We start from the raw sequence: 25,135 nt of genomic DNA, 5'->3' as shown, positions 1-25,135 counted from the left end.
AGACGCAGAGAGGATGACGATGCGTTTGTTAAACACACACTAACTGGAAACTGTCTATTTAAAGACTAAGAAGGACCTATCGTCCAACAATTTAAGGCCTAAACTTTCCCTTTCCATGGCAGTCTCCACCCAAGAATACATTTCAAAGCTACCAATATAGTGTATACAGATGTGAATATGAAAAGCATACTTCAACATTAGTAGTAAAGAGATTATTTTTGAATTTTGTTTATGTTTTATACGGCACGTTCTTATTAGTAATTTTATACATATTAGTGTATATATGTCAATCCCAATCTCCCAATTCACCCCACCACCACGAACCCCTCTGCCACTTTCCCCGTGTTGGTGTCCATATGTTTGTTCTCTACGACTGTGGCTCTCTTTCTGCCCTGCAAACCGGCTCATCTGAACCATTTTTCTAGGTTCCACATGTATGCGTTAATATACGATATTTGTTTTCCTCTTTCTGACTTACTTCAAGTCGTAAAGAGATTCTGAATGAGTTAGCTCACATGGTTACTAATAAAAATGGGAAACAGTTATTAGCATGTTGTCATTAAACAAAGACAGGGTTTATAAAAGAGCCAGAAAAGAGAAGAGAGGAAACACACACACACACACACACACACACAGCATGAGAAAGGGGAGTTTTCCCTTTCCTTGAGGAACAGATAGCTGAAAGCCATCAAACACCTAGTCTGGACGGGTTAATCTAGTGAAGTACCGAACTAATCAGCTAAACGATTTGGGCTATGTGTGGATGCTCCAAAAATTCTTCAGAGTTTAGTGGTGAAATGAATGTGGCGGCTTTTCTTTGTGTACTACCTGCCAGTGTCCTCCCTTTGGCACCTCTGAGTGACTTAAGCCTAATGGAACTACTTTCCTCATCAGAACTTCTCAATTTCATATACCCTCCCCCCCTCCTTGACTCATACTGATTCTTAACAGAGCAAGGTTTGAGCACGAACACTTGCTTCTCTCTTTGACACAGTATTAAGAGTGGAATGTCAGCTTAGGGTAATGGTTGTGAGCAGCCTATAAGTAAGTAGTCAGATATCCGATACTGAAGGGAAGCCAAAAATCTGAGGACAACAAAAATATCCCAGTAACTACTTTGAACTTACTTTTCCTCCTAGCCCAGGACAAAGCAGAAGAAAAAGTATCAACATCACTTTAGCAATAACCAAGTGGCATTAAACTTTTAAACAATGAGGCATAATATGCATAAAGTACAAAGAGTGTACAGTCCCAAAACCATTAACAGTGTACACCAACGTGAATAACTGATGAAGCAACCTGAATAACTAAGGTATGGAAAATTACCAGACCACAAAAGGCTTCCTCATGACTCTAGCCATGCAAGAGCTCAGAGTAATCACACACATACCCCTCCCAACCTCTCTGCCTGTTACTTTCTCATAAATTGGATCACAGGGCATGCACTGGGTTTGGGGGGCTGGAGGGGTATGGTTCTGACTTCTTTCGCTCAACATTACGTCTATAAAATGTAACCCTATTTTTCACGCAGTTCTTTGTCTCTGTGTGTATTCCTTGTAAGAATATAACTCTACATACTGTGGGACATTTCAGTTGTTTCCAGTTGAGGATATTCTGAAATGGTACGAACATTTTTTTATGACTTTTGGTGGACATACACATTTTTCTAGGGCACCCCATTCCAGCAGAATAATGCCAGTGTTGACTATAAAAATACTACTTTTGTGGGGTTCCCTGGTTGCGCATTGGATAAGACTCCGCCTGCCAAGGCAGGGGACACGGGGTCGAGCCCTGGTCCGGGAAGATCCCACATGTTGTGGAGCAACTAAGCCCGTGCACCACAACTACTGAGCCTACGCTCTAGAGCCCGTGAGTCACAACTACTGAGCCCTCATGCCACAACTACTGACGCCTGCGTGCCGAGAGCCCACGCTCCGCAACAAGAGAAACCACCACAATGAAGAGTAGGCCCCAATCACTGCAACTAGAGAAAGCCCTCGCCCAGCAACGAAGACCCAACACAGCCAAATCAAATAAGCAAAATAAATGTAAAAAATGTATAGATATAAAAATATATAAAAGTTGGGGGGGGTTGTTTTTTGTTTTTTTCCAGCAAAAAAGGGTGTATTCAGGAATAGCGGAAGAATTGCAATTCAGGACAAGCAAGCTATAGCAAAAGCCGTAGGCAAGTCCCACAAACAAAGGACAGGAAGGAACCTTGCTTTACAGAGAAAGAGGAGGAAGCTGAGGGAGCTTGTTTTGAACCCAAGTCCATTGGAGAAAAGTGAAAGCTCAGGGTGATGACGGTCTCTCAGTGCCAAGTGGCTGATTTCTTGCAGGAGATGCAACGTACATGTTTTTCTGTTGGGGCCTGTAGTCGATGATTCTTTCCTATTGATGCTTCTTCTGTTTGGGTCTGTAATGGACGATACTTCCTGTCTTTGAACTTGAGCGGTACCCCATGAGAGCTCCCACTTCTGGCCTCCCGACTTCATTTTAGTGACGTTTCCCTTTATTAGTTTTCAAACCTGTCACAAGGAGTTTTGAATTTTCTAGTTTAATCTATTTTAATGTTTTAGGAGACCTACTACACCAAAGTATTATCATTACAACCCGTGGCCCTAGCAACTTTCAAGTGGTCAGTGGCTACATGTGGCTCGTGCCTATCATATTGGAGAGCACAGGTCAAAGGTATAGCACAGCTAAAAGTACGGTTTCTGGCCCACAGCATATAACTGTGTATGTATGACCCTCAGTGGATGCTGCCAAATTTTTTTCCAACCTGTTGAACCTTTTTAATACCCTTTCCAGAAATGAATAAGAATTTCCAGTGCTCTCCATCCTGTCAACATTTGGTTTTGTTTGTCCTTTTTTCTTAAAAGTAAGCTTTATTGAGGTGTAATTTACATAGTAAAATCTGCCAACATTAGATTATTCTACATTCTTTTCAATGATATCATTTCTTTGCAAAGCTGGATTTTGGTGCTTGCTGTGATAAAAAGCAAGTGCCATGCAAAAAATGAACGCGTAACAAGAAGCACGGAGGCGCTTTGAGAAGGTTTCAGAAGCTGTGCAGTGCGCAGCATTAAGGTGATGATTCCGACGTGTCAGAGCAGTGAAAACACAAGCCACTCTACTGCACTTTTGTCAAGGGAACACATAAGAATAGCCACAGCACCAGCCACAAACCTACAAAATATAGAAATATATGTGAACCCAGAAAACTACAGCATTCCCCAACGAAAGCCCTGTTGTCAGCCAACCTATCAGGCAATTAGGGCAAACGGGAAGGACAAAGACAGAGAGAATGTGCAGGCAACCAAAGATGATTCGTTAATTAAATCGATTTAATGTTAGTCAAAGGATTAAAGTTAACTCTGGATCTTGAACTTGTAATTCAAGCTGACACGTGTTGGAACATGAGAATGTTGGAATCATATATTGGTATATATGAATCCACATATTAGATGACACCTAAAAATATTTACCAAAAATTGTAAGTGGAATAATGGAGTCGTCTGGTTTCTGGAACTACAAGTATTCATTCCTCTTTAAAGATATTAGTATATTTGATGTACTTGACTAGTATATTTAATACACTTCAACACATAAATTTAAATGTTTAGACGTTGAAATCTTACTGGATGTGTTTGCTTATTTAACCGGTACAACCAGTATAGGAAATTGAGGAAGTCCAACTTAACTCAGATGTTCAAGCCAAAATAAAGCCAAGACTTACATACCAGAATACGATACCACCATTATTTTCTACATTATAAGATAATCTGAAAAAATATATATAGTCATTTTTAGACCGAAATTATTAAACCAGTGTAAGTTTTCTGAGTAACCTCGATAAAAACACACCACATGACATAAACATTTTAAACGTCATGATATATAAAATGTATAAATTATTTAAATTGCTTAAAAGTATTAAGGGTCATCTTTGTAATCAATTTCATTTCATTTCTCACTGTTGTTCCAAGTAATCAAGACCATTAATTTAATCTACAGCTAAATCGGTTATTGTTCCTTGTCACCAATTCAATAACAAAATGTTTCCTTATATAAATACCACATTGAAAGCATAAGTCGTAAGGCATTTTTCCCAGAAATTCTTAAGTTTCTTATTTTAAATTTATATAAGTGATTATTACTTTCCCGAAATTAATTGGGGGATTCGTTTTTAATTAATTTAAATTTTTAGAGGCCTAATTTGTCTATTCTCTCCCAAGGAAGAGAAAGTATATTGTTTTGTTTCTGAGAAAATATATTTAAAGGGAAAAAAATTCATCAAACTAGTGAGCATTATTTAAGGTGAAAGCAGAGGCAACGACATGTGTTACCAGCAATTGACAGTGAGGGAAAGAAAATGAAATACGTGAGACACATTAGGTCCTTGAAGGAAGCTCATTAATGAAAATCGGAGTACTTCTGTGATATGCTATTGAGTCTCCAGGGTATGTATCTGTGCATGAAGTCATTGCTCCTCATCCATCTGTATTAAGGACCGAACTGACTTACAGTTCTGGAAGGTTTAAATCTTGACTTGTAGGGCTGTCACAAGTGCTCACGTTGCTGACTTTGCTGCTTGTTTCTAATGATATAAATGTCTTTCCTCTGCTTTCTGTAGTCTGATTTAAGCAATCCCTAGAGGATATTTGTTTGCATTTTTTCAGTTATTCAGAAACTTGAGTATACCAATGAAGGAAAGCTGCCTATTCCATGCTAAAAATTCAATATTCTTCCTGTAATAACCCCTTATTAATGTTGAGTTCCTTATGAGGGAACCATTGCATATTAAGATCATCCTTATTGTAGCTACTACACTTTTGCACTTATTGACAAGGATTGACTGGGCCCACGTGGTTTTTCACCAAATAGCGGAAAGACAAGAGCTGGACAGCTTCTCACTGCTGCGGTGTCACAGACCAGGAAATAGCAGAATCCTCAGGACAAGCATCAGAGAAAAAAGACTCATGGTCCGGAGTAGCTGTCATCTTCTACCTAACAGGGAATAGATCCCTGTCAACCGCCACCCAACAGGGATTATCCCCAGAAGTTCACTTCCTAAAATTAAAACCACAATCCCACACTGAGAGGAGAAATTAGTGATGCACAAATGAGAGAGAGAGAGAGAGAGAGAGAGAGAGAGAGAGAGAGAAAATCCTTGTCCAGTAACCACACAACATGAAAAAGCCAAAATGCTCAATTTCTGCACATGAGATTTAACAGAACAGAGCAAACATGAGCTGATAACTCTAAGGGTCCAGGTCTGAAGCAGGAACCTGTGGGGGGCGGGCAGGATTCTGTTGGCTCCCACGGTGTGTCTTAGATGGGCTAATTTTTATAGTCACAGCCAAATAACAAACAAACAAACAAACAAAAAACTGTCAAGGAATAACATAGGAACACTTATTCCCATGCTAATTCCCCACTTTATAGGAGGAAGGACAGGCATTAGATTGTTGTCATCAAATTAAAAGTATAACCAAACTTTATAAATGAAAGAGAAAAGGGGAGAAGGAAAAAACCTCTGGGATCAGCGAGGTTCTTCTCTTTGGATAAGTTGCTTGGCAGGACGTTATCAAAGAGGTCATTCTGGGCAGTCTTCTCTGGACCCTGTTGACTTAGGTCAGCAGAGAAAACAATGACAGTTATTGGAGGATTTTAAAAATATTGAATGTTTAGCTTTCAGACATATGCAATGGAATATCTCTGTGTAATGCCCACAGCGTCCCTCTGCTGTCCTTCCCCTTAGTTATGTCGGGAGGGCACTGCTCCCTTTATTAGTTAGACTATCATAGAGAGATGTACAGAAAGGTTGCTGTGTTGGCAAGTAAATGAAGAAAGGGACATTGAAAGACTGGAAAATAAAATGGAATAGGATTCCGTCCCACTTCTGTGGAAGGAAAATTTGAAGGATTTACCAACATTAGAAGCATAGAAACACTAAAGGTAGCACTTGCACTTCTAGTTCTCTGCGCTATGGAAACACCTGCACGAGTGGTCAGAGGTGTGCGTCCAATAATGATGGTTGCAGCATATTCGTCATCGTGAAACCATGAAACCAAATAATACACAACCATGGAAGAAATGCCTTTATCAAAAATAATGCAGAGGAGAATTATGATGATGAGTTCACTGATAACATCATTCCCAGAACAATTACTAACGTTCACAGGTGAAAAGTTTGACACACATAAAATAGGACTTTCTTGTCCAAGTGTATAGCTTTGGCAGAATAAAGACTTTATCCCACCAGACCATGGATTCCTCGGTCTTTTTCAGGAGGCCTTAAGTTAGGCAAGTATAGAGTCCAATAGAGACGACAGACAATAGAGCTGGGAAGGGGAGTGTGGCCCAAGACTGGCAGCAGTCGTGAGGTGGATAGGACCCCTGAACGCAGTTCGGTAAACTCTGTGGGAGCAGATATCCAGGTAATAATCAGCATGGAACACCGGGAACGGTAATCAACACGGAAAACGCTGAATGGGTTCTAAAACCTCTCCCACCGTCCCTGGGTGGGCTCGAACCACCAACCTTTCGATTAACAGCCGAACGCGCTAACCCATTGCGCCACAGAGACAGCGACACGTGACTCTCCTGGACTCTCTGTGGAGAAGACACTTACTAATTCCCAGGATGTGCCGCCTTTCTCGCAGGAAAATGGTACCAGTTCCAAAGCCTCGGAAAAACGGAAGGTTTAGAGCAGTTAATCACACTGGATCTGAGACTGGGTCAAGGTCGGGAAAAGACAACACTAAGCACTATTATCATAGGGCAGCCACCCATGCAGACAATTCTGACAAGCACTTGAGAATATTCCCCCTCCCTTTGACGCATTTCCCATCTGGTCCTCTCATCCTCCCACTCACTACAGGAAGGATTCGTCCCCTCTGTGTCCTGTCAGAACCCTTTACGCATCCTGCAGGGCACACAGATCCAGGCAACAGCCAAGGGGCAGCTGCACTTCCCTGAAGGGCCTTTCCCGAGGTAGGCGGTTCCAGCGCTCGGGCTGACCCAAGACCCCACTGCCCGCCAAGGCAACCGGAAGGAGACCGGAGGGCAGCCGGCCCGGGGGGATTCCTACTAGCACAGAACGTGCCTGGCCTGCACTTCGCGGGGAGCTGAATAAAACTCCTCCTGAAGCTTCTCTACAGCCTGAAGAGAACGGATTTCAGGGTCCTGAAAGGGCAAGGGCGCCTCCTCGCGAGGACAAAGGCTTCCCCTGGTCTTGGAGGACAAGTCCCGCAGAAGTTGGCTTTGAGAGACACGCCAAACGAAAGGAGCACTCTTGAGTGGAGACGTCTGCAAGGAACTCTCAAGTGGTGTCGCCATTCTTCTATACGGAGAGAGAGTGAGAAACCCAACGTGGGAAAATGTTTACTGTGCACTTACGTATAGAATATACGCTGTTATGACTCTTGCAAATTTTTTGTACGTTTCAAAGGGTTTTGGTTTTGGTTTTTAATGAATTTTTGGAACTCGGGTCCCCGATGCCCTTGGGATGAAAACTCTGTAAATAAGTCTTCGGGTTTGTAACACGCAGGGAGAAAAGAGCCGAGGCGAGAGCTGGCCAGCCCAGGCTGTTCATTACATCTCACCTCCTCCAGCCTGCGCGATGTCAAGGACCCTGAGGCCAGAACTCCCCGGTATTTGTGGACTCAGTGCAGAAGCTCTTCTGCATCTGAACCTTGAAGTGAAACACAGCTCTGGGCGGGGCGGGAAGAGGAAGACTCCTGCCAGTGGAGACGCTGAGGCGGGGAAAAAAGGGGAAAAAAAAAGAAAAAAGAAAAGAAAGGCTTCCCTGACCGGGAATCGAACCCGGGCCGCAGCGGTGAAAGCGCCGAATCCTAGCCACTAGACCACCAGGGAACCATTGAGGAGCCCCGACCTAGCGTCTCCGGATGAAAATCGTAAAAGTAAAGATTACACTTCAGAGACCCGGAGAGCAGGCGCGGAGATTTCCCAGAAGCCCAGGGCTGAATGCAGCTGTGCAAGGCTCCCAGCCCTTGCCCGGCTGCTCATCACCCTTCACCTCTCCAGTCTTGGGCGACGCTTTGGGCTCTGAGACAGGACACAAGGTCCGTCCTGGTCTAACTTCAGCGCTGTGTGCTGCCGAGCCAAGGTCATGCTCTCTTTCTGAACCTCGGTTTTCTCTTGAGTCCGGTGCCAACTGGGATGTCAGCAGGTGATGGGCGGATCCGTCCGCTTCCTGCTGTCTGCCCTGGCTCTGGGGGCTCTCCTGGTTAACGGCACCGGTACGGGCTCCTGCCCCTCCGCGACCAGCTCAATTCGTGGAGCCTGACGTTGTTCATTTCCGTGTCTTTGGCTCGAGTCCCCGGTGCACAGTTGGGCTCGGTCTCTTTTGTTCCGTCACGCACAGCAAACTGTTGCGTGAGTGGGCCGAGGTGGGGGAAAGCCAAGTGTGAGGGGATGAAGTTGTGTGAAGCCAAGCCAGGGACGAACTCCTTGGTGTCCAGAGACATAACTCGCGTGAACATGTGCAGGAGATTTCGGCTCCCGCTTAGGAGGTGAGGGGATTTCCGGATGTAAAAAGGACCCGAAGTCAGCCTTGTCCTTTGCGCACTTGGCTCAGCTGGCTGTGGCCTGGACTCCGCAGTGACTCAGAGCGGAGAAAGGAGGGCTGCCTCCTAGTGCTGCGCAGGCTCTCAGGCAGCAACGGAACTCCTGCCCTGTACCTTGGGGATGGAAAATGCAGCTGCGCCCGCTGCCTCACCCCCTGCCTTTCGCCCGTTTTGGTTGTTTGAATGCGAAGGTAAAAAGCGCAGGAAGGCAGAACGCTTGTTTCCGCCCGGTTTCGAACCGGGGACCTTTCGCGTGTGAGGCGAACGTGATAACCGCTACACTACGGAAACACGGCGGGTGCGACAGCTTGGTGACACATTCCTGAAATCCGTAGGTCCTGCCACCGCTATCCTTGAAAAAGTCGCCAACTTTTGAAACTGAAGAATGAACCTTGAAGCCCCAAGATCTCTCAGGCAAGGAGACTGCGGCTTCCGAGAGGCCCTGGTTTTAGGGTTCCGAGCCTGCCCCGAACGGAGGACCCCCGAGCCTCCCACAGTCGGCCTTTGGGCTCCCACACCGACCGCAGAGTCCTCGGATCCACAGCTATGCCCCCGACTGCAGGGGTCGCCCCTGCTGACTCCTCCGCTCCCAGAAGCCGCGGGAGCCGGGGATTCGTGCAAGTGCCCTTTGGGCCTAAGGGGAAAAGGGAGAGAATTAGGTTCATGCCAGTGAGCTTCTCTCTCTCTGGAGCTGATCCTGTGGGTCCTAGCTGCATTCCTCCAAAGGCTTCAAACAGAATTCCTTTAATCCACACTTGACTTAGTCGTTTTCAGGGTGAATGCTAGCTTGCTACAAACACTCCGTCCTAACTGAAGGAGGAAATCTACAACTTCCAGGTAAATTCTATTTTCTTCCTTTGGTTTCTTCAAACAGCAACAACCAAAAAGACAGGTCACTGGTACATACTTGCACATGTCTTATAATACTTAAGGTATGTCTGACTGTCTGTGAAAAGCTCTTGCTGGAGGAACATGTGCAAGAGATTGTCTACCATGAGCTAAACAATCGTCATGCCTGCCCAAGGTCCAAGAATCTGATGAAGTTGGATCCAGTCCCCCACTGCCTTTAGATCACCAGTTAGATCACCATCCAAACCAACCAATCTTCCACATGCAGGTCACTAATATGAGGGAGAAGAGGTCAGCTAAACATTTAAACAATCGTAGTTTGTTCTGGGGAACGTTGAAAGTCAGCAGTGGTGCAGTTAGAAGGGGAAATAAAAGACTTCATAATAACGATAATACCAGCTTTCTCGACCTTTACTGAGTGACCAGCACTGTTCCTCGGTGCTTTCCTGTGGAATAACTTACTAAGTCCACATAACAACTCTGGAAGACAGTGTAGGACATTACCACCCCTTGTTGCAGATGAGAACACTGAGGCACTGAAAAGCTGAGCTAACCTTTTCAGCGTCTCACCCCCGTGACAGTGACAGCCAGCACTCAGACCCAGGCACTTTGCCTCCAGAGCCCTTCGCCTTGGCCACCATGCTCACGGGTAACTGAGAAAACTTCACTGAGCTTTGCATCGCTTCCTTGTTCAACCTCCAAGATTTCAAAAGGAAAAGAAGATTGAAAGGCAGGCCTACAAAACTCCACAAAGTAACTAATGAAATGAAGAAGAAGAAGAGGAAGAGTAAACAGGACCTTTGGAGAAGCAACGACGTTAGACGCAGAGAGGATGACGATGCGTTTGTTAAACACACACTAACTGGAAACTGTCTATTTAAAGACTAAGAAGGACCTATCGTCCAACAATTTAAGGCCTAAACTTTCCCTTTCCATGGCAGTCTCCACCCAAGAATACATTTCAAAGCTACCAATATAGTGTATACAGATGTGAATATGAAAAGCATACTTCAACATTAGTAGTAAAGAGATTATTTTTGAATTTTGTTTATGTTTTATACGGCACGTTCTTATTAGTAATTTTATACATATTAGTGTATATATGTCAATCCCAATCTCCCAATTCACCCCACCACCACGAACCCCTCTGCCACTTTCCCCGTGTTGGTGTCCATATGTTTGTTCTCTACGACTGTGGCTCTCTTTCTGCCCTGCAAACCGGCTCATCTGAACCATTTTTCTAGGTTCCACATGTATGCGTTAATATACGATATTTGTTTTCCTCTTTCTGACTTACTTCAAGTCGTAAAGAGATTCTGAATGAGTTAGCTCACATGGTTACTAATAAAAATGGGAAACAGTTATTAGCATGTTGTCATTAAACAAAGACAGGGTTTATAAAAGAGCCAGAAAAGAGAAGAGAGGAAACACACACACACACACACACACACACACACACACACACACACAGCATGAGAAAGGGGAGTTTTCCCTTTCCTTGAGGAACAGATAGCTGAAAGCCATCAAACACCTAGTCTGGACGGGTTAATCTAGTGAAGTACCGAACTAATCAGCTAAACGATTTGGGCTATGTGTGGATGCTCCAAAAATTCTTCAGAGTTTAGTGGTGAAATGAATGTGGCGGCTTTTCTTTGTGTACTACCTGCCAGTGTCCTCCCTTTGGCACCTCTGAGTGACTTAAGCCTAATGGAACTACTTTCCTCATCAGAACTTCTCAATTTCATATACCCTCCCCCCCTCCTTGACTCATACTGATTCTTAACAGAGCAAGGTTTGAGCACGAACACTTGCTTCTCTCTTTGACACAGTATTAAGAGTGGAATGTCAGCTTAGGGTAATGGTTGTGAGCAGCCTATAAGTAAGTAGTCAGATATCCGATACTGAAGGGAAGCCAAAAATCTGAGGACAACAAAAATATCCCAGTAACTACTTTGAACTTACTTTTCCTCCTAGCCCAGGACAAAGCAGAAGAAAAAGTATCAACATCACTTTAGCAATAACCAAGTGGCATTAAACTTTTAAACAATGAGGCATAATATGCATAAAGTACAAAGAGTGTACAGTCCCAAAACCATTAACAGTGTACACCAACGTGAATAACTGATGAAGCAACCTGAATAACTAAGGTATGGAAAATTACCAGACCACAAAAGGCTTCCTCATGACTCTAGCCATGCAAGAGCTCAGAGTAATCACACACATACCCCTCCCAACCTCTCTGCCTGTTACTTTCTCATAAATTGGATCACAGGGCATGCACTGGGTTTGGGGGGCTGGAGGGGTATGGTTCTGACTTCTTTCGCTCAACATTACGTCTATAAAATGTAACCCTATTTTTCACGCAGTTCTTTGTCTCTGTGTGTATTCCTTGTAAGAATATAACTCTACATACTGTGGGACATTTCAGTTGTTTCCAGTTGAGGATATTCTGAAATGGTACGAACATTTTTTTATGACTTTTGGTGGACATACACATTTTTCTAGGGCACCCCATTCCAGCAGAATAATGCCAGTGTTGACTATAAAAATACTACTTTTGTGGGGTTCCCTGGTTGCGCATTGGATAAGACTCCGCCTGCCAAGGCAGGGGACACGGGGTCGAGCCCTGGTCCGGGAAGATCCCACATGTTGTGGAGCAACTAAGCCCGTGCACCACAACTACTGAGCCTACGCTCTAGAGCCCGTGAGTCACAACTACTGAGCCCTCATGCCACAACTACTGACGCCTGCGTGCCGAGAGCCCACGCTCCGCAACAAGAGAAACCACCACAATGAAGAGTAGGCCCCAATCACTGCAACTAGAGAAAGCCCTCGCCCAGCAACGAAGACCCAACACAGCCAAATCAAATAAGCAAAATAAATGTAAAAAATGTATAGATATAAAAATATATAAAAGTTGGGGGGGGTTGTTTTTTGTTTTTTTCCAGCAAAAAAGGGTGTATTCAGGAATAGCGGAAGAATTGCAATTCAGGACAAGCAAGCTATAGCAAAAGCCGTAGGCAAGTCCCACAAACAAAGGACAGGAAGGAACCTTGCTTTACAGAGAAAGAGGAGGAAGCTGAGGGAGCTTGTTTTGAACCCAAGTCCATTGGAGAAAAGTGAAAGCTCAGGGTGATGACGGTCTCTCAGTGCCAAGTGGCTGATTTCTTGCAGGAGATGCAACGTACATGTTTTTCTGTTGGGGCCTGTAGTCGATGATTCTTTCCTATTGATGCTTCTTCTGTTTGGGTCTGTAATGGACGATACTTCCTGTCTTTGAACTTGAGCGGTACCCCATGAGAGCTCCCACTTCTGGCCTCCCGACTTCATTTTAGTGACGTTTCCCTTTATTAGTTTTCAAACCTGTCACAAGGAGTTTTGAATTTTCTAGTTTAATCTATTTTAATGTTTTAGGAGACCTACTACACCAAAGTATTATCATTACAACCCGTGGCCCTAGCAACTTTCAAGTGGTCAGTGGCTACATGTGGCTCGTGCCTATCATATTGGAGAGCACAGGTCAAAGGTATAGCACAGCTAAAAGTACGGTTTCTGGCCCACAGCATATAACTGTGTATGTATGACCCTCAGTGGATGCTGCCAAATTTTTTTCCAACCTGTTGAACCTTTTTAATACCCTTTCCAGAAATGAATAAGAATTTCCAGTGCTCTCCATCCTGTCAACATTTGGTTTTGTTTGTCCTTTTTTCTTAAAAGTAAGCTTTATTGAGGTGTAATTTACATAGTAAAATCTGCCAACATTAGATTATTCTACATTCTTTTCAATGATATCATTTCTTTGCAAAGCTGGATTTTGGTGCTTGCTGTGATAAAAAGCAAGTGCCATGCAAAAAATGAACGCGTAACAAGAAGCACGGAGGCGCTTTGAGAAGGTTTCAGAAGCTGTGCAGTGCGCAGCATTAAGGTGATGATTCCGACGTGTCAGAGCAGTGAAAACACAAGCCACTCTACTGCACTTTTGTCAAGGGAACACATAAGAATAGCCACAGCACCAGCCACAAACCTACAAAATATAGAAATATATGTGAACCCAGAAAACTACAGCATTCCCCAACGAAAGCCCTGTTGTCAGCCAACCTATCAGGCAATTAGGGCAAACGGGAAGGACAAAGACAGAGAGAATGTGCAGGCAACCAAAGATGATTCGTTAATTAAATCGATTTAATGTTAGTCAAAGGATTAAAGTTAACTCTGGATCTTGAACTTGTAATTCAAGCTGACACGTGTTGGAACATGAGAATGTTGGAATCATATATTGGTATATATGAATCCACATATTAGATGACACCTAAAAATATTTACCAAAAATTGTAAGTGGAATAATGGAGTCGTCTGGTTTCTGGAACTACAAGTATTCATTCCTCTTTAAAGATATTAGTATATTTGATGTACTTGACTAGTATATTTAATACACTTCAACACATAAATTTAAATGTTTAGACGTTGAAATCTTACTGGATGTGTTTGCTTATTTAACCGGTACAACCAGTATAGGAAATTGAGGAAGTCCAACTTAACTCAGATGTTCAAGCCAAAATAAAGCCAAGACTTACATACCAGAATACGATACCACCATTATTTTCTACATTATAAGATAATCTGAAAAAATATATATAGTCATTTTTAGACCGAAATTATTAAACCAGTGTAAGTTTTCTGAGTAACCTCGATAAAAACACACCACATGACATAAACATTTTAAACGTCATGATATATAAAATGTATAAATTATTTAAATTGCTTAAAAGTATTAAGGGTCATCTTTGTAATCAATTTCATTTCATTTCTCACTGTTGTTCCAAGTAATCAAGACCATTAATTTAATCTACAGCTAAATCGGTTATTGTTCCTTGTCACCAATTCAATAACAAAATGTTTCCTTATATAAATACCACATTGAAAGCATAAGTCGTAAGGCATTTTTCCCAGAAATTCTTAAGTTTCTTATTTTAAATTTATATAAGTGATTATTACTTTCCCGAAATTAATTGGGGGATTCGTTTTTAATTAATTTAAATTTTTAGAGGCCTAATTTGTCTATTCTCTCCCAAGGAAGAGAAAGTATATTGTTTTGTTTCTGAGAAAATATATTTAAAGGGAAAAAAATTCATCAAACTAGTGAGCATTATTTAAGGTGAAAGCAGAGGCAACGACATGTGTTACCAGCAATTGACAGTGAGGGAAAGAAAATGAAATACGTGAGACACATTAGGTCCTTGAAGGAAGCTCATTAATGAAAATCGGAGTACTTCTGTGATATGCTATTGAGTCTCCAGGGTATGTATCTGTGCATGAAGTCATTGCTCCTCATCCATCTGTATTAAGGACCGAACTGACTTACAGTTCTGGAAGGTTTAAATCTTGACTTGTAGGGCTGTCACAAGTGCTCACGTTGCTGACTTTGCTGCTTGTTTCTAATGATATAAATGTCTTTCCTCTGCTTTCTGTAGTCTGATTTAAGCAATCCCTAGAGGACATTTGTTTGCATTTTTTCAGTTATTCAGAAACTTGAGTATACCAATGAAGGAAAGCTGCCTATTCCATGCTAAAAATTCAATATTCTTCCTGTAATAACCCCTTATTAATGTTGAGTTCCTTATGAGGGAACCATTGCATATTAAGATCATCCTTATTGTAGCTACTACACTTTTGCACTTATTGACAAGGATTGACTGGGCCCACGTGGTTTTTCACCAAATAGCGGAAAGACAAGAGCTGGACAGCTTCTCACTGCTGCGGTGTCACAGACCAGGAAATAGCAGAATCCTCAGGACAAGCATCAGAGAAAAAAGACTCATGGTCCGGAGTAGCTGTCATCTTCTACCTAACAGGGAATAGATCCCTGTCAACCGCCACCCAACAGGGATTATCCCCAGAAGTTCACTTCCTAAAATTAAAACCACAATCCCACACTGAGAGGAGAAATTAGTGATGCACAAATGAGAGAGAGAGAGAGAGAGAGAGAGAGAGAGAGAGAGAGAAAATCCTTGTCCAGTAACCACACAACATGAAAAAGCCAAAATGCTCAATTTCTGCACATGAGATTTAACAGAACAGAGCAAACATGAGCTGATAACTCTAAGGGTCCAGGTCTGAAGCAGGAACCTGTGGGGGGCGGGCAGGATTCTGTTGGCTCCCACGGTGTGTCTTAGATGGGCTAATTTTTATAGTCACAGCCAAATAACAAACAAACAAACAAACAAAAAACTGTCAAGGAATAACATAGGAACACTTATTCCCATGCTAATTCCCCACTTTATAGGAGGAAGGACAGGCATTAGATTGTTGTCATCAAATTAAAAGTATAACCAAACTTTATAAATGAAAGAGAAAAGGGGAGAAGGAAAAAACCTCTGGGATCAGCGAGGTTCTTCTCTTTGGATAAGTTGCTTGGCAGGACGTTATCAAAGAGGTCATTCTGGGCAGTCTTCTCTGGACCCTGTTGACTTAGGTCAGCAGAGAAAACAATGACAGTTATTGGAGGATTTTAAAAATATTGAATGTTTAGCTTTCAGACATATGCAATGGAATATCTCTGTGTAATGCCCACAGCGTCCCTCTGCTGTCCTTCCCCTTAGTTATGTCGGGAGGGCACTGCTCCCTTTATTAGTTAGACTATCATAGAGAGATGTACAGAAAGGTTGCTGTGTTGGCAAGTAAATGAAGAAAGGGACATTGAAAGACTGGAAAATAAAATGGAATAGGATTCCGTCCCACTTCTGTGGAAGGAAAATTTGAAGGATTTACCAACATTAGAAGCATAGAAACACTAAAGGTAGCACTTGCACTTCTAGTTCTCTGCGCTATGGAAACACCTGCACGAGTGGTCAGAGGTGTGCGTCCAATAATGATGGTTGCAGCATATTCGTCATCGTGAAACCATGAAACCAAATAATACACAACCATGGAAGAAATGCCTTTATCAAAAATAATGCAGAGGAGAATTATGATGATGAGTTCACTGATAACATCATTCCCAGAACAATTACTAACGTTCACAGGTGAAAAGTTTGACACACATAAAATAGGACTTTCTTGTCCAAGTGTATAGCTTTGGCAGAATAAAGACTTTATCCCACCAGACCATGGATTCCTCGGTCTTTTTCAGGAGGCCTTAAGTTAGGCAAGTATAGAGTCCAATAGAGACGACAGACAATAGAGCTGGGAAGGGGAGTGTGGCCCAAGACTGGCAGCAGTCGTGAGGTGGATAGGACCCCTGAACGCAGTTCGGTAAACTCTGTGGGAGCAGATATCCAGGTAATAATCAGCATGGAACACCGGGAACGGTAATCAACACGGAAAACGCTGAATGGGTTCTAAAACCTCTCCCACCGTCCCTGGGTGGGCTCGAACCACCAACCTTTCGATTAACAGCCGAACGCGCTAACCCATTGCGCCACAGAGACAGCGACACGTGACTCTCCTGGACTCTCTGTGGAGAAGACACTTACTAATTCCCAGGATGTGCCGCCTTTCTCGCAGGAAAATGGTACCAGTTCCAAAGCCTCGGAAAAACGGAAGGTTTAGAGCAGTTAATCACACTGGATCTGAGACTGGGTCAAGGTCGGGAAAAGACAACACTAAGCACTATTATCATAGGGCAGCCACCCATGCAGACAATTCTGACAAGCACTTGAGAATATTCCCCCTCCCTTTGACGCATTTCCCATCTGGTCCTCTCATCCTCCCACTCACTACAGGAAGGATTCGTCCCCTCTGTGTCCTGTCAGAACCCTTTACGCATCCTGCAGGGCACACAGATCCAGGCAACAGCCAAGGGGCAGCTGCACTTCCCTGAAGGGCCTTTCCCGAGGTAGGCGGTTCCAGCGCTCGGGCTGACCCAAGACCCCACTGCCCGCCAAGGCAACCGGAAGGAGACCGGAGGGCAGCCGGCCCGGGGGGATTCCTACTAGCACAGAACGTGCCTGGCCTGCACTTCGCGGGGAGCTGAATAAAACTCCTCCTGAAGCTTCTCTACAGCCTGAAGAGAACGGATTTCAGGGTCCTGAAAGGGCAAGGGCGCCTCCTCGCGAGGACAAAGGCTTCCCCTGGTCTTGGAGGACAAGTCCCGCAGAAGTTGGCTTTGAGAGACACGCCAAACGAAAGGAGCACTCTTGAGTGGAGACGTCTGCAAGGAACTCTCAAGTGGTGTCGCCATTCTTCTATACGGAGAGAGAGTGAGAAACCCAACGTGGGAAAATGTTTACTGTGCACTTACGTATAGAATATACGCTGTTATGACTCTTGCAAATTTTTTGTACGTTTCAAAGGGTTTTGGTTTTGGTTTTTAATGAATTTTTGGAACTCGGGTCCCCGATGCCCTTGGGATGAAAACTCTGTAAATAAGTCTTCGGGTTTGTAACACGCAGGGAGAAAAGAGCCGAGGCGAGAGCTGGCCAGCCCAGGCTGTTCATTACATCTCACCTCCTCCAGCCTGCGCGATGTCAAGGACCCTGAGGCCAGAACTCCCCGGTATTTGTGGACTCAGTGCAGAAGCTCTTCTGCATCTGAACCTTGAAGTGAAACACAGCTCTGGGCGGGGCGGGAAGAGGAAGACTCCTGCCAGTGGAGACGCTGAGGCGGGGAAAAAAGGGGAAAAAAAAAGAAAAAAGAAAAGAAAGGCTTCCCTGACCGGGAATCGAACCCGGGCCGCAGCGGTGAAAGCGCCGAATCCTAGCCACTAGACCACCAGGGAACCATTGAGGAGCCCCGACCTAGCGTCTCCGGATGAAAATCGTAAAAGTAAAGATTACACTTCAGAGACCCGGAGAGCAGGCGCGGAGATTTCCCAGAAGCCCAGGGCTGAATGCAGCTGTGCAAGGCTCCCAGCCCTTGCCCGGCTGCTCATCACCCTTCACCTCTCCAGTCTTGGGCGACGCTTTGGGCTCTGAGACAGGACACAAGGTCCGTCCTGGTCTAACTTCAGCGCTGTGTGCTGCCGAGCCAAGGTCATGCTCTCTTTCTGAACCTCGGTTTTCTCTTGAGTCCGGTGCCAACTGGGATGTCAGCAGGTGATGGGCGGATCCGTCCGCTTCCTGCTGTCTGCCCTGGCTCTGGGGGCTCTCCTGGTTAACGGCACCGGTACGGGCTCCTGCCCCTCCGCGACCAGCTCAATTCGTGGAGCCTGACGTTGTTCATTTCCGTGTCTTTGGCTCGAGTCCCCGGTGCACAGTTGGGCTCGGTCTCTTTTGTTCCGTCACGCACAGCAAACTGTTGCGTGAGTGGGCCGAGGTGGGGGAAAGCCAAGTGTGAGGGGATGAAGTTGTGTGAAGCCAAGCCAGGGACGAACTCCTTGGTGTCCAGAGACATAACTCGCGTGAACATGTGCAGGAGATTTCGGCTCCCGCTTAGGAGGTGAGGGGATTTCCGGATGTAAAAAGGACCCGAAGTCAGCCTTGTCCTTTGCGCACTTGGCTCAGCTGGCTGTGGCCTGGACTCCGCAGTGACTCAGAGCGGAGAAAGGAGGGCTGCCTCCTAGTGCTGCGCAGGCTCTCAGGCAGCAACGGAACTCCTGCCCTGTACCTTGGGGATGGAAAATGCAGCTGCGCCCGCTGCCTCACCCCCTGCCTTTCGCCCGTTTTGGTTGTTTGAATGCGAAGGTAAAAAGCGCAGGAAGGCAGAACGCTTGTTTCCGCCCGGTTTCGAACCGGGGACCTTTCGCGTGTGAGGCGAACGTGATAACCGCTACACTACGGAAACACGGCGGGTGCGACAGCTTGGTGACACATTCCTGAAATCCGTAGGTCCTGCCACCGCTATCCTTGAAAAAGTCGCCAACTTTTGAAACTGAAGAATGAACCTTGAAGCCCCAAGATCTCTCAGGCAAGGAGACTGCGGCTTCCGAGAGGCCCTGGTTTTAGGGTTCCGAGCCTGCCCCGAACGGAGGACCCCCGAGCCTCCCACAGTCGGCCTTTGGGCTCCCACACCGACCGCAGAGTCCTCGGATCCACAGCTATGCCCCCGACTGCAGGGGTCGCCCCTGCTGACTCCTCCGCTCCCAGAAGCCGCGGGAGCCGGGGATTCGTGCAAGTGCCCTTTGGGCCTAAGGGGAAAAGGGAGAGAATTAGGTTCATGCCAGTGAGCTTCTCTCTCTCTGGAGCTGATCCTGTGGGTCCTAGCTGCATTCCTCCAAAGGCTTCAAACAGAATTCCTTTAATCCACACTTGACTTAGTCGTTTTCAGGGTGAATGCTAGCTTGCTACAAACACTCCGTCCTAACTGAAGGAGGAAATCTACAACTTCCAGGTAAATTCTATTTTCTTCCTTTGGTTTCTTCAAACAGCAACAACCAAAAAGACAGGTCACTGGTACATACTTGCACATGTCTTATAATACTTAAGGTATGTCTGACTGTCTGTGAAAAGCTCTTGCTGGAGGAACATGTGCAAGAGATTGTCTACCATGAGCTAAACAATCGTCATGCCTGCCCAAGGTCCAAGAATCTGATGAAGTTGGATCCAGTCCCCCACTGCCTTTAGATCACCAGTTAGATCACCATCCAAACCAACCAATCTTCCACATGCAGGTCACTAATATGAGGGAGAAGAGGTCAGCTAAACATTTAAACAATCGTAGTTTGTTCTGGGGAACGTTGAAAGTCAGCAGTGGTGCAGTTAGAAGGGGAAATAAAAGACTTCATAATAACGATAATACCAGCTTTCTCGACCTTTACTGAGTGACCAGCACTGTTCCTCAGTGCTTTCCTGTGGAATAACTTACTAAGTCCACATAACAACTCTGGAAGACAGTGTAGGACATTACCACCCCTTGTTGCAGATGAGAACACTGAGGCACTGAAAAGCTGAGCTAACCTTTTCAGCGTCTCACCCCCGTGACAGTGACAGCCAGCACTCAGACCCAGGCACTTTGCCTCCAGAGCCCTTCGCCTTGGCCACCATGCTCACGGGTAACTGAGAAAACTTCACTGAGCTTTGCATCGCTTCCTTGTTCAACCTCCAAGATTTCAAAAGGAAAAGAAGATTGAAAGGCAGGCCTACAAAACTCCACAAAGTAACTAATGAAATGAAGAAGAAGAAGAGGAAGAGTAAACAGGACCTTTGGAGAAGCAACGACGTTAGACGCAGAGAGGATGACGATGCGTTTGTTAAACACACACTAACTGGAAACTGTCTATTTAAAGACTAAGAAGGACCTATCGTCCAACAATTTAAGGCCTAAACTTTCCCTTTCCATGGCAGTCTCCACCCAAGAATACATTTCAAAGCTACCAATATAGTGTATACAGATGTGAATATGAAAAGCATACTTCAACATTAGTAGTAAAGAGATTATTTTTGAATTTTGTTTATGTTTTATACGGCACGTTCTTATTAGTAATTTTATACATATTAGTGTATATATGTCAATCCCAATCTCCCAATTCACCCCACCACCACGAACCCCTCTGCCACTTTCCCCGTGTTGGTGTCCATATGTTTGTTCTCTACGACTGTGGCTCTCTTTCTGCCCTGCAAACCGGCTCATCTGAACCATTTTTCTAGGTTCCACATGTATGCGTTAATATACGATATTTGTTTTCCTCTTTCTGACTTACTTCAAGTCGTAAAGAGATTCTGAATGAGTTAGCTCACATGGTTACTAATAAAAATGGGAAACAGTTATTAGCATGTTGTCATTAAACAAAGACAGGGTTTATAAAAGAGCCAGAAAAGAGAAGAGAGGAAACACACACACACACACACACACACACAGCATGAGAAAGGGGAGTTTTCCCTTTCCTTGAGGAACAGATAGCTGAAAGCCATCAAACACCTAGTCTGGACGGGTTAATCTAGTGAAGTACCGAACTAATCAGCTAAACGATTTGGGCTATGTGTGGATGCTCCAAAAATTCTTCAGAGTTTAGTGGTGAAATGAATGTGGCGGCTTTTCTTTGTGTACTACCTGCCAGTGTCCTCCCTTTGGCACCTCTGAGTGACTTAAGCCTAATGGAACTACTTTCCTCATCAGAACTTCTCAATTTCATATACCCTCCCCCCTCCTTGACTCATATTGATTCTTAAGAGAGCAAGATTTGATCATGAACACTTGCTTCTCTCTTTGACACAGTATTAAGAGTGGAATGTCAGCTTAGGGTAATGGTTGTGAGCAGCCTATAAGTAAGTAGTCAGATATCCGATACCGAAGGGAAGCCAAAAATCTGAGGACAACAAAAATATCCCAGTAACTACTTTGAACTTACTTTTCCTCCTAGCCCAGGACAAAGCAGAAGAAAAAGTATCAACATCACTTTAACAATAACCAAGTGGCATTAAACTTTTAAACAATGAGGCATAATATGCATAAAGTACAAAGAGTGTACAGTCCCAAAACCATTAACAGTGTACACCAACGTGAATAACTGATGAAGCAACCTGAATAACTAAGGTATGGAAAATTACCAGACCACAAAAGGCTTCCTCATGACTCTTGCCATGCAAGAGCTCAGAGTAATCACACACATACCCCTCCCAACCTCTCTGCCTGTTACTTTCTCATAAATTGGATCACAGGGCATGCACTGGGTTTGGGGGGATGGAGGGGCATGGGTCTGACTTCTTTCACTCAACATTACGTCTATAAAATTTAACCCTATTTTTCACGTAATTCTTTGTCTCTGTGTGTATTCCTTGTAAGAATATAACTCTACGTAGTTTTCTACTGTTGGACATTTCAGTTGTTTCCAGTTGAGGATATTCTGAAATGGTACGAACATTTTTTTATGACTTTTGGTGGACATACACATTTTTCTAGGGCACCCCATTTCAGCAGAATAATGCCAGTGTTGACTATAAAAATACTACTTTTGTGGGTTCCCTGGTTGCGCATTGGATAAGAATCCGCCTGCCAAGGCAGGGGACACGGGGTCGAGCCCTGGTCCGGGAAGATCCCACATGTAGTGGAGCAACTAAGCCCGTGCACCACACCTACTGAGCCTACGCTCTAGAGCCCGTGAGTCACAACTACTGAGCCCTCATGCCACAACTACTGACGCCTGCGTGCCGAGAGCCCATGCTCCGCAACAAGAGAAACCACCACAATGAAGAGTAGGCCCCAATCACTGCAAGTAGAGAAAGCCCTCGCCCAGCAACGAAGACCCAACACAGCCAAATCAAATAAGCAAAATAAATGTAAAAAAATTATATATATAAAAGTATATAAAAGTTGGGGGGGTTGTTTTTTGTTTTTTTCCAGCAAAAAGGTTTTATTCAGGAATAGTGGAAGAATTGCAATTCAGGACAAGCAAGCTATAGCAAAATCCATAGGCAAGTCCCACAAGTGTAAGTTCAGGGTGATGATGTTTTCTCATTGCCAAGTTGGTGATTTCTTGCAGGAGATGCAACGTAGATGTTTTTCTGTTGGGGTCTGTAATCGATGATTCTTTCCTATTGATGCCTCTTCTTTTGGGGTCTGTAATTGATGATTCTTCCTGTCTTTGAACTTGAGTGGTACCCCATGAAAGCTCCCACTTCTGGTCTCCCAACTTCCTTTTAGTGACGTTTCCCTTTATTAGTTTTCAAACCTGTCACAAGGAGTTTTGAATTTTCTAGTTTAATCTACTTGAATGTTTTAGGAGACTTACTACATCAAAATACTATCATTACAACCCGTATCCCTAGCAACTTTCAAGTGTTCCATAGCTACATGTGGCTTGTACCTATCATATTGGAGAGCACAGGAAAAAGGTATAGTACAGCTAAAAGTACGATTTCTGGGCCACAGCATATAACTGTGTATGTATGACCCTCAGTTGATGCTGTCAAATGTTTTTCCAACCTGTTGAACTTTTTTAATACCCTTTCCAGAAATGAATAAGAATTTCCAGTGCTCTCCATCCTGTCAACATTTGGTTTTGTTTGTCCTTTTTTCTTAAAAGTAAGCTTTATTGAGGTGTAATTTAAACAGTTAAGTCTGCCAACATTAGATTATTCTACATTCTTTCCAATGATATCATTCTTTGCAAAGCTGGATTTTGGTGCTTGCTGTGATAAAAAGCAAGTGCCATGCAAAAAATGAACGTGTAACAAGAGGCAAGGAGGCACTTTGAGACGGTTTCAGAAGCTGTGCCGTGCTCAGCATTAAGGTGATGATTTTGAAGTGTCAGAGCAGTGAAAACATAAGCCACTCTACTGCACTTTTGTCAAGGGAACACATAGAATAGCCACAGCACCAGCCACAAACCTACAAAATATAGAAATGCATGTGAACGCAGAAAACAGCAGCATTCCCCAACAAAAGCGCTGTTGTCAGCCAAACGATCAGGCAAGTAGGGGAAACGGGAAGGACAAAGACAGAGAGAATTTGCAGGCAACCAAAGATGATTCGTTAATTAAATCGATTTAATGTTAGTCAAAGGGTTAAAGTTAACTCAGGATCTTGAATTTGTAATTTAAGCTGACACATGTTGGAACATGAGAATGCTGGGATCATATGTTGGTATATATGGAATCATATGTTAGATGACACCTAAAAATATTCACAAAAATTGTAAGTGGAATAATGGAGTCGTCTGGTTTCTAGAATTACAAGTATTCATTCCTCTTTAAAGATTTTAGTATATTTAATGTACTTGACTAGTATATTTAATACACTTCAACACATAAATTTAAATGTTTAGACGTTGAAAACTTATTGGATATGTTTGCTTATTTAACCGGTACAACCAGTATAGGAAATTGAGGAAGTCCAACTTAAGTCAGACGTTCAAGCCAAAATAAAGCCAAGACTTACATACCAGAATACTATACCACTATTATTGTCTATATTATAAGATAATCTGAAAATGTTTATATAGTCATTTGTAGGCCAAAATTATTAAACCACTCTAAGTTTTCTGAGTAACCTCGATAAAAACACACCACATGACATAAACATTTTAAATGTCATTATATATAAAATGTATAAATTATTTAAATTGCTTAAAAGTATTAAGGGTCATCTTTGTAATCAATTTCATTTCATTTCTCACTGTTGTTGCAAGTAATCAAGACCATTAATTTAATCTAGAGCTAAATCTGTTGTTGTTCCATGTCACCAATTCAACAACAAAATTTTTCCTTATATAAATACCACATTGACAGCATAAGTAGCAAAGCATTATTTCAGGAAATTCTTAATTTTCTTATTTTAAATTTATATAAGTGATTATTACTTTCCCGAAATTACCTGGGGAATTAGTTTTTAATTAATTAAAATTTTTAGAGGCCTGATTTGTCTATTCTCTCCCAAGGAAGAGAAAGTATATTATTTTGTTTCTGAGAAAATATATTTAAAGGGAAAAAAATTCATCACACTAGTGGGCCTTATTTAAGGTGAAAGCAGAGGCAACGATATGTATTAAGAGCAAGTGACAGTGAGGGAAACAAAATGAAGTACGTGAGCCACATTAGGTCCTTGAAGGAAGCTCATTAATGAAAATCAGAGTACTTCTGTGATATGCTATTGAGTCTCCAGGGTATGTATCTGTGCATGAAGTCATTGCTCCTCATCCATCTGTATTAAGGACCGAACTGGCTTACAGTTCAGGAAGGTTTAAATCTTGACTTGTAGGGCTGTCACAAGTGCTCACGTTGCTGACTTTGTTGCTTGTTTGCAATGATATGTCTTTCCTCTGCTTTCTGTAGTCTGATTTAAGCAATCCCTAGAGGACATTTGTTTGCATTTTTTCAGTT

At 43.6% G+C, this 25,135-nt stretch overlaps 4 non-coding genes across 4 annotated transcripts; all 4 read right to left on the bottom strand.

The window, feature by feature from the left end:
- Nucleotides 1–6,518: 6,518 nt before the first annotated feature.
- On the bottom strand, nt 6,519–6,592 carry TRNAN-GUU (transfer RNA asparagine (anticodon GUU)). Its single transcript has one exon. It is a non-coding gene; the product is annotated as a tRNA-Asn (tRNA).
- Nucleotides 6,593–8,812: 2,220 nt separating this feature from the next.
- Nucleotides 8,813–8,885, bottom strand: TRNAV-CAC (transfer RNA valine (anticodon CAC)). The gene has a single exon. It is a non-coding gene; the product is annotated as a tRNA-Val (tRNA).
- Nucleotides 8,886–16,796: 7,911 nt separating this feature from the next.
- Nucleotides 16,797–16,870, bottom strand: TRNAN-GUU (transfer RNA asparagine (anticodon GUU)). The gene has a single exon. It is a non-coding gene; the product is annotated as a tRNA-Asn (tRNA).
- Nucleotides 16,871–19,090: 2,220 nt separating this feature from the next.
- Nucleotides 19,091–19,163, bottom strand: TRNAV-CAC (transfer RNA valine (anticodon CAC)). The gene has a single exon. It is a non-coding gene; the product is annotated as a tRNA-Val (tRNA).
- Nucleotides 19,164–25,135: the final 5,972 nt, after the last annotated feature.

Source organism: Mesoplodon densirostris, chromosome 2 (genome assembly GCF_025265405.1).
Source record: "Mesoplodon densirostris isolate mMesDen1 chromosome 2, mMesDen1 primary haplotype, whole genome shotgun sequence".
NCBI lineage: Eukaryota > Metazoa > Chordata > Mammalia > Artiodactyla > Ziphiidae > Mesoplodon > Mesoplodon densirostris.
Note: the sequence above shows the minus strand (reverse complement) of the source record. Positions and strands in the feature narration are given on the sequence as shown.